Consider the following 9212-nt stretch of genomic DNA (forward strand, 5'->3'; position numbering starts at 1 on the left):
TTTTCAGTATCGTACAAATAATGTGCATTCCCTTGCCTTGTTAGACCTCCCCAAATGCATTACTTCACACTTATCTGGATTAAATTCCATTTGCCACTCCTACTTCCAGCTTATTCAGAAGTTGTGCTTGAGGAAGCAGCACTTGATGAGGGGAAGCAGCAAAGTTATATGCGGAACTGCAGCCCACCTCCACTATATGCATTGCACTGCTAGTGACTTGTGAAGATTACCACCACCTTGAATGTTTTGGGTTTGTTCCACACTGCTTTGAGAGACATAAATTTGCCATGTACTGTTTGTTGGAGTTAAGGCAGTTGATCACCGTCTTCATCGACAACCAGAATTAGTGTGAAAGGGCATTGCAGTTTTACAGTCATCGATTGCACTCCTATGGTCATTTGTGTTCCCTTCAGTAGTCCCGTCACCTACGTCAATAAGAATGGATGTCCAGCTGGTCATTTTGAAGCAGTCAACAGTGCTTCTCCTGCCACCAGAAAGGCAAGTGTTTTGCTCCTGAAGGGGAGGACAAAAAATCCTCATTTTACCCAGAAGGAAAAGAGTTGTGGGATCGGTCTGTGCTGCAATAAAACAGCAGGCCAGTGTCCTGGAAGGAACAGGGAACCCAGAACCAGATGTGGATTGAAACCGAGATGGTGTGGCCTTGGCAGGGCAGTGATTGGACGGGGGAGGACACCGGAGGGCCAATGGTGGGACAGAGTCAGCCCGAAGCAAGGGACTCCAAGCCAATGGGAGTGCCCTTGCTCGAAAACTCGGGACTGACTCATCACTGATACCGGGCTATTGTCTCCCCCACGTTTACACTATGGGGGGATATTATGCAGGCCTTAAGAAAACTAGGGAACCCAAAACAAACTGAGGGCCTACACAATGGCTACAGGAGGCACACACCCTGCCAACCCAATTAACACCTACTCAACCTTTGATTAGGTTAACATCAGGGATGGCCAGTGGAAAAACCCCGCCAAATCCAACACAGCTGCATTTTTCAAAAATCCGAAGCCCACCAATGGGAAGGATTTATTTCAGCACGAAAGTCTGGCTGGATAACTCGATATAAGAAGGGGTTTCTGCCCCGACAAGTTGTTCTGTTCTCGTGTTCCAGCAAGCAGTCAGCCTTTCGACACAGAAGGAAGACCAGTGTCCGAAGACACCGAAGACAGAAGAAGCAAACCACCATCCCGAGACGGCATCAGTTCAGCCTCCTTTTGCTACTGGAGACTGAACCTTTTCTTTTTCCACAAGGATCTTCCCCTGAGAGCTGGACTCAGGTAGATCCACAGCAACAACAAGATGCAACAACAACCAAGTTTCCAAGAAAATCACAACCGAAAAAGTATCTTCAAGATCCTGAAGATAGCAAAAAGAGAACCCCGAAACCGTGTTTTGACCTGGAAAGACTGTAAAGGCTGTGGTGAGTATAATCTCTGGTCCCCAGAACTCCCAACTCAGTTAGGTCAGGAAGGTGGGAGGTTGGGCATTTCATTGCTGTTAAACTTGTGTAAAAATTTTCATTGTGTCCATTTAGTGGGATTTAGGGGGATTGTTTTGTTGGTGTATTGCTGTTTGTTGAGATACACCTTGTCAAATAAATTGGAAGCTTAAAGTTCCTCTTGGAATCGCCTCGTCTCAGTTCTGTTGTATACATCTCCTGATCGTGAGTCTTGTGTCAGAACAGTGTAAGGGAAGCCGGGAGCGCCTCGAAAACGCTCAACTGTGCGCCACAGGCTAGGGAAGAAAGGGGTTAGGAGTGTTTGACACTCACAGGTGCCTCACAGGCTAGTCATAAGCTGTGGGGACACACGAGTCTCAAAACCCCCTTCATAAGCTGTGGACATAGTCTCTCCAGGAGTGCTCTTGCAGCACTCAGGGTACCTCACAGGCCAGGCATAAGCTGTGAGAGCAGAAACCCAGAGAGTGACACCTAAGACACAACACTCCCCAGAACCCCTTACATTCTGGGGAGATCAAAGCTATGGTGACAACTGTGTGTTTTGCCAGGACTCCAGTTGATTTATAACAAGTTCCATTCTGCTGTCAGTCATAGAGCACACTACTGGAATTTTGCAGACAGATTCAAGGTGGCTGGATCAACTTGGGGATGCTTTGTGCTATAGATTTAGATTCTAGAGGATAATGATGCTGTATACTGCACAACTTTGCTGTATAACAAAATTTCCTCAAGGAGGAAGGGTTTCATGGCATTTGGGAAATCAGGCAGATGAGCAGAAGTGGTATGAAGATGAAGTAGAACAGTTGCTGGCTGCAAGACATAGTTATGACTAGATGGGAGCCTTTCTATTGACTACCCTATCTGCCCATTACATCAACAGTTGTGCCTACATTTCCCCATCCCTTGCCCTCCACATCACAAAGATACTTTTGTCTACAGCTACTTCTCTGCGTACATCAGCTCACACAGGTCCCATTCATCCTGCCTCACCAAAGACACTTCTAGATTTTGCCAAGAATAATTTCTGCAAGCATGTCAGCTTTAACCAAAACCCTATACTGGGAGTATGCTTATTGTTTCCTTCTAATGCGCTTGGTTGGTGCCAGTGTGTGATGTGTGACCTATCATACTTGGCCTCAAGCTTCTTCCAGGTAATAGCTGAATAGCAGCTGTGCAAGAAATGGCTGGCTATTGTGTTCTTCTTGGACTGTGGTGACCCTTGTCTCAAGATAGCTAAGTCTAAGATGGTCTTGCTACAGGCTACACTTCTTATACTGCTGAGTAAGCAGCTTTGCCTCACCTGCTTCCTTTCACATATGCCAGCATCTGATTGGGCTGGTGGAATGGTATGCATATGTTGCAATTCTAAGAGACAGCAACATCGTGTGAGTGCATTCCTGCTATACCAATGGAACTGGGCATTGGCTCTGCACAGCTACTGATATGTGATGAAACAGCCCTGATGGGTACCTTCAGATTAGGGAAACCCTGAGAGATGGTTGTCACTTTTCAAAGCTGGAAGAGACAGCCCTCTCCAACCTGGTGCCTCAGGCCTCTTCAGCAGCATTCTCAGGATTGATGCCAGAAGCTAAGTCCTCTGTGGAGTGGTCTGTGATGTGGTGTCAGCTGCAAATTAATCTGGAGCTGCCCGTGTTCCAAGGTCAACCGCAGTGCTGCAATCTCAACTGTCAAATTGACCTAACATCTGCTGTACATTCGAGAACATGTGATACTATGCAAGCATCCACCTTTCAAAAGTGGAACCCATTACATCTAGGTCCCAAGGTTCCCCAACACATTACTGTGTGCACTCCCATCTGGCTCACTCTCTAATAACCCTTGGGTGGATATCTTTGGGTTGGTGAATGACAGTGTATATAATGCAGTGCTGGTGTAGCCACAAGCAGAAAGCTTGTAAGATCTTCTTCCTCTATTTCTTTTTGTTATGTGACATTTACAAAAGAGAGGTTAGAATGGATTGCGGAGGAATAGAGGTCACATGTAACTAAGCAGAAGGACTTATATGACGGTGTTATGATGTATCCTGCTGATGGTTTATGTGTGATCCTGTAGCACGAGAAGGAACAGAAGCAGTAGCAGGACATTTGGAAAAGCATAATTCGGTCAGGCAGAATCAACATGGATTTATGAAGGGGAAGTCATGTTTGACAAATTTGCTGGAATTCTTTGAGGATGTAACGAACAGAGTGGATAAATGGGAACCAGTGGATGTGGTGTATTTAGACTTCCAGAAGGCATTTGATAAGGTGCCACATAAAAGGTTACTGCACAAGATAAAAGTTCACGGGGTTCTGGGTAATATATTAGCATGGACAGAGGATTGGCTAACTAACAAAAAACAGAGTCAGGATAAATGGTTCATTCTCGGGTTGGCAATCAGTAACTAATGGAGTGCTGCAGGGATCACTGCTGCGACCCCAACTATTTACAATCTATATTAATGACTTGGAAGAAGGGACTGAGTGTAACATAGCCAAGTTTGCTGATGATACAAAGATGGGAGGAAAAGCAATGTGTGAGGACACAAAAAATCTGCAAAGGGACATAGACAGGCTAAGTGAGTGGGCAAAAATTTGGCAGATGGAGTATAATGTTGGAAAGTGTGAGGTCATGCACATTGGAAGAAAAAAAATCAAAGAGCATGTTTTTATTTAAATGGAGAAAAATTGCAAAGTGCTGCAGTACAGCAGGACCTGGGAGTACATGTGCATGAAACACAAAGGTTAGTATGCAGGTACAGCAAGTGATCAGGGAGGCCAATGGAATCTTGGCCTTTATTGCAAAGGGGATGGAGTATAAAAGCAGGGAAGTCTTGCTGTAGTTATACAGGGTATTGGTGAGGCCACACCTGGAATACTGTGTACAGTTTTGGTTTCCATATTTAAGAAAGGATATACTTGCTTTGGAGGCAGTTCAGAGAAGGTTCACTAGGTTAATTCCGGATATGAGGAGGTTGACGTGAGGACAGGTTGAGTAGGTTGGGCCTCTTACTCATTGGCATTCAGAAGAATGAGAGGTGATCTTATCGAAACATATAAGATTATGGGGGGGGGGGGGGCTTGACAAAGTGGATGCAGAGAGGATATTTCCACTGATAGGGGAGACTAGAACTAGGGGGCATAAGCTTAGAATAAGGGGCCGCCCATTTAAAACTGAGATAAGGAGGAATTTCTTCTCTCAGAGAGTTGTAATCTATGGAATTAACTGCCTCAGAGAGCTGTGGAAGCTGGGTCATTGAATAAATTTAAGACAGAGATAGACAGCTTCTTAATCGATAAGGGATTAAGGGCTTATGGGAAGCGGGCAGGGAAGTGGACCTGAGTCCATGATTGGATCAGCCATGATCGTATTAAATGGCGGAGCTGGCCCGAGGGGCCATAAGGCCGACTCCTGCTCCTGTTTCTTATGTTCTTATGTAAGTTGAATGTCATGAACCTACAGCAGACAGCTTTTCTTCCCATTTCTAAATATCTCTTCAGTTTGTCTTCCCAGTAGCCTCTTTGCAATGCTGAATTGGGTGGGTAAGAAATGGCAGTTGGAGGTGGGAATTCTGTTGGGAACCAGATTACATTATTTAAATTAAACGGAACCTAGTAAATTGGGTGGGTCAGTACTCATTTGGATAGGCTATTACATATGCCTACAGGGAGGCATTCTAGACTGCTTGGTACATTAGCCTTAGGGTGATGTTGTACATTGTTACTGTGATAGATAGATATATCTCATGGGTGCTTTTCAATAGAAAATACACCTGTTTTCTGTAGGCAGTGAAAGTTGATCTAGCTTGTGTATTGTGGGTGGTGGGTCGTGAGGGATTGGGGCTAAGATTATGAGGTGGATCACAGCCTTTGAGATATTCCAAACCACTGTCCAGTCTCAAGCATTCATCAGTCAGTGAGGGGTGGAATTTGTAGGGTGGTACAGTACATTTGGAATATGACTCAGGTGATTTCCACATGTCTCTACACTTCACCCCATTCTTTCCCAATTATCTGGCTGCCAATGTATTATTGAGTACTATATTAGCATGCAATAAATAGCTTTTTAAATTACTAAACAAAATTAGTAAAGCTATGGTACGAAGCACACAAAAGGAAAGATTTAAAAAATATATGAAGCAAGAACTGCACATACCCCATTGGTCACAATCAAAACACCTCTTTATGTTGATTGAGTAGTTTCCAGCATTACAGAGCATGGCAGACAGCAGATCAACTCCCATGTATAATATGTTTTGTTATAATACAAATGCATACACAAAATATTTCATTAAAATGCATTTTAACAACAAAATGCCACAGCTTACACTGATTGCAAAAAACAATCAAAACAGTGCAACACGTTTCACTAATATACAAAATTTCTGACAATAACAAAGCTTTTTACCAAAAAAAATTGAACTGGCTGAAATAATGGAAACCAACATGCTCAATTTGTCGTCACTACTCTGTTTTATTCTCCTTTCAGTAGGGAGCTGTCTTACAAATTAGGTTAGAAAAAGGTTTTACAAAATAACATGACTCTTTAGTATTAAGTACATTGTGTCAGAATACTAGGTACCCTATTTGTTGATGAATGGAGCAGAAATTTAAATAGTGTCCACATCAAACCTATACAACATTTGCTTGCTCTCTAACTTTGGCAGTTTTGTCCTGCAGTTAAGAGCCATTGGTTTAGATAAACTGGGTGGAATGCTTCCTTGATAACAATTAGTTTACAAATGATGGATTAAAACTTGCACTTTTCAAAAGCTTACAATATTGTAAATTTTTATCATTTTGATTTTGGTCTGTACCAAAAAATCTCTTTTGATATAACCTGCATGTGAAAATGGTATTTTATTCACAGGTTGTGATAGTTGCCTTGGGTATTTCAGAGCAATATAATTGTTACGAAGAGCAATATAAATTTGTGACTGTATTGTTGCAAGTCAAAACAGATTTGCTTAAATATTATGAAGAGCACTAATTTTGTTTTATAATTATCAAATCTTACCTTCCTTAAATTGTGGCTTATGGCAGTTAAATTGCAGTGAAAAGCTTTATAGAGCTAATGCATGAAGATGCAGCAATGTAGCATTATGGAGAATGTATTGAAGCATATGGACCACAAGTTCATTTTATTTAAGGCAGGGAACAGTCCATCTAGGTAGTATATTGTGTTAAAAGTTAGTTTCAGAATTATTGTTTTCATTATTTAATACCAAATAGGAATTACCTGATCAAACACTGTTTTTTTTAAATTTCTGAGATTATTAAATGACAAATAATAATAATAAAAAATGTAGTGAAAATTAGACTTACGGGTTTATGACTTGTGTTTAACTCTTAAGTTGCTTCTCTGCACAATACTTTTAAATCAGTGATTAGATTGTTGTATAAGAATAGAACCTTCATGTTTAAAACTTCAACACTGATAGCATTTGGATATTTAATAAAATTATGGGGATGAAATTGCGTACCGCCCCCAATAGCTGCAAGATGGGACTTCCTGCATCAGGTGCAGAAGTCCCGCCCCGGCAGCTAAATTGGGCCTACCGCCCCCGAGAGGAAGTGGGGTGCAAAGTCTCGGGGCGCTGGACCTTCAGGAATTTTCCAGTGTTATGCGGACAGGCGCATAGCTCTGGTGGGAACACTGGGCCTTCCCCTTCTATTAAAGGGGAGGGCATGCTGCGGACGCTGCATTAAGAAGAAGGGGCCACCGCTACAGCACTGGGAAGCAGAGTGCCGGGCTGCAACATTGCAGCACGGACCCTGCGATTTGAAGATGGTAAGTCGGCCATTTTTAACAGTTTCAGTGCCGCACCTCCCCGTTAATTTTTGCCCCACGAGCGGCCTAAAACCCAATACATGCCCCGTGAAGCTGTGGCGGGCATCGCCAGGTGATGACATCGTCATCGCTGGCGCAGTGGCCCGGAGCGCTCCCAGCAGGAGCAGGGCGCTAGTGGTTGGTGCCGCTGCTAAACTCCCACGGAATTTAGCGGGAGTCGGTAGCGGCGCCATGCCCGGGTGAAAAATTGTTTGCGCTAATGGGAGGTGCAAACGACCCGAATTTCTCCCCTATATATTTTAAAATTCCTTTGATGTTAATTGTTCCTCGGATATCCACAATACATGTTCTATCCATCTGCCAGGAAACATGGCCCAGAAATTCGGACATGTCCATTTTTGGGTGCACAGTGCAATTCCTGCATCTGAATGGTGAGGCACGAGGCTTTCCTAATATTGGGCCATGGGCATCACTATAATGGAGCCAGCGTGGCAGTAAGCGCCTGCCGGTGAAGAGGAATACAAGATGAGTCTTGGGTTGGGTCAGGTATCCAGGCTAGGCTGGGTTGGAGGTGGGGGGGGGTTGGTTTGGGGGTCGGGTTGGGGCTCAAGGGTCTGGGGATCATGGAGGCTGATTGATAGTGTGATGCTCAGTTGAAAGATCCAAACTATACTACATACTGCGCCTCCCATTGAATACCGCAACAAAACAGTTCTGCCCATATATGCACTGGAATCCACTCCTGGGCATCTACTTTTAAAGTTATGAGTATGTCTGCTTTATCTTAACATCAAAACCATTGAAAATATATTCATAAAGTTGCAAGTGATTTATTAGGCAACCTGGGCTTTTAGAAAATACAAGTTTGCAATGGAGTGGAGTTATAATGCAAACTACAAATGATGTGAAACTACCTTTTGAGGTGGTTTCATATCTCTGGCTTTAGTGTATTGGAAGTCAGATAAAAGATCTGACTCACAAGTTATACGCACAGAAAACCATTTTGTATAGTGAGGGTGGTGTTGTAACTACCATTAAGTTGTTTTGAACTGCTGCATCTTTTGGCATAAGGTTAATATAAAGTTATACGGTTCACATGAAACAGGCAATTTATTTTGAAATATTCTTTAATTATCCTAAGCAACCAACATTTTGTGAAATCCAGGGGACACCTGATCTATGAGAAACTTGGGTAAAACCTTTGTAATTTTTCCATTGCTGAACCCTATAAAGGATGTCCTCTTGTAATCATGGTCAGATATTTTAAATAGATAAAAGTAAGGTAGCACAGAGCCAGGTGATAATACCAACCAGGTCATCCTCATTCCATTTATACACAAATTATCCTTTAAAGAATTACAAATGTTAATCATCAATAGCTATAAGTAAAGAAACAAATATTTTTTTAATTACTAGTAAATCTCCTGTAACATTGCTCAGATACTCTGGGACTAGGAGCATGGATTCTGATGCTTACTGAAATCTAGATATGACAGTGGTTTGCTCATTGCTGTAATATAGCTGTACTGAAGCAATGTATCACATGACTAACAAAGTAAAAATATCATACTTTTAACTGATAGTAAAAGATGCATGCTTCATTGATATAATATTTGTAATACTATCTACCTCCTTAGAAAACTTGCTTAAAATGCAAGTTGTAACTTCTGGTGCTTTGCTCCCCAAAACCTTTTATTCGCAGTTATTTACAATATAAAATTGCATGCCATACCTCTAGTGGTAAATTTGCAGTATTTACTTCAGATGCAATCCTTACATTTGTTTATTTTCCTCCTTCCCCAAATACTTGTTTCTCAATTATTTATATGATTATAAAAGTGATTTTATAGTGAAGCTGTTGGTGGATCAAGGAGTACCCAATGACCAGGGTCTTGACCAGGTGGTCATTTACCCTGCTTTTGGCCTGGCTGACTGATTAAGGCCACAATGT

This window comes from Pristiophorus japonicus, chromosome 2, assembly GCF_044704955.1.
Source record: "Pristiophorus japonicus isolate sPriJap1 chromosome 2, sPriJap1.hap1, whole genome shotgun sequence".
Taxonomy (NCBI): domain Eukaryota; kingdom Metazoa; phylum Chordata; class Chondrichthyes; family Pristiophoridae; genus Pristiophorus; species Pristiophorus japonicus.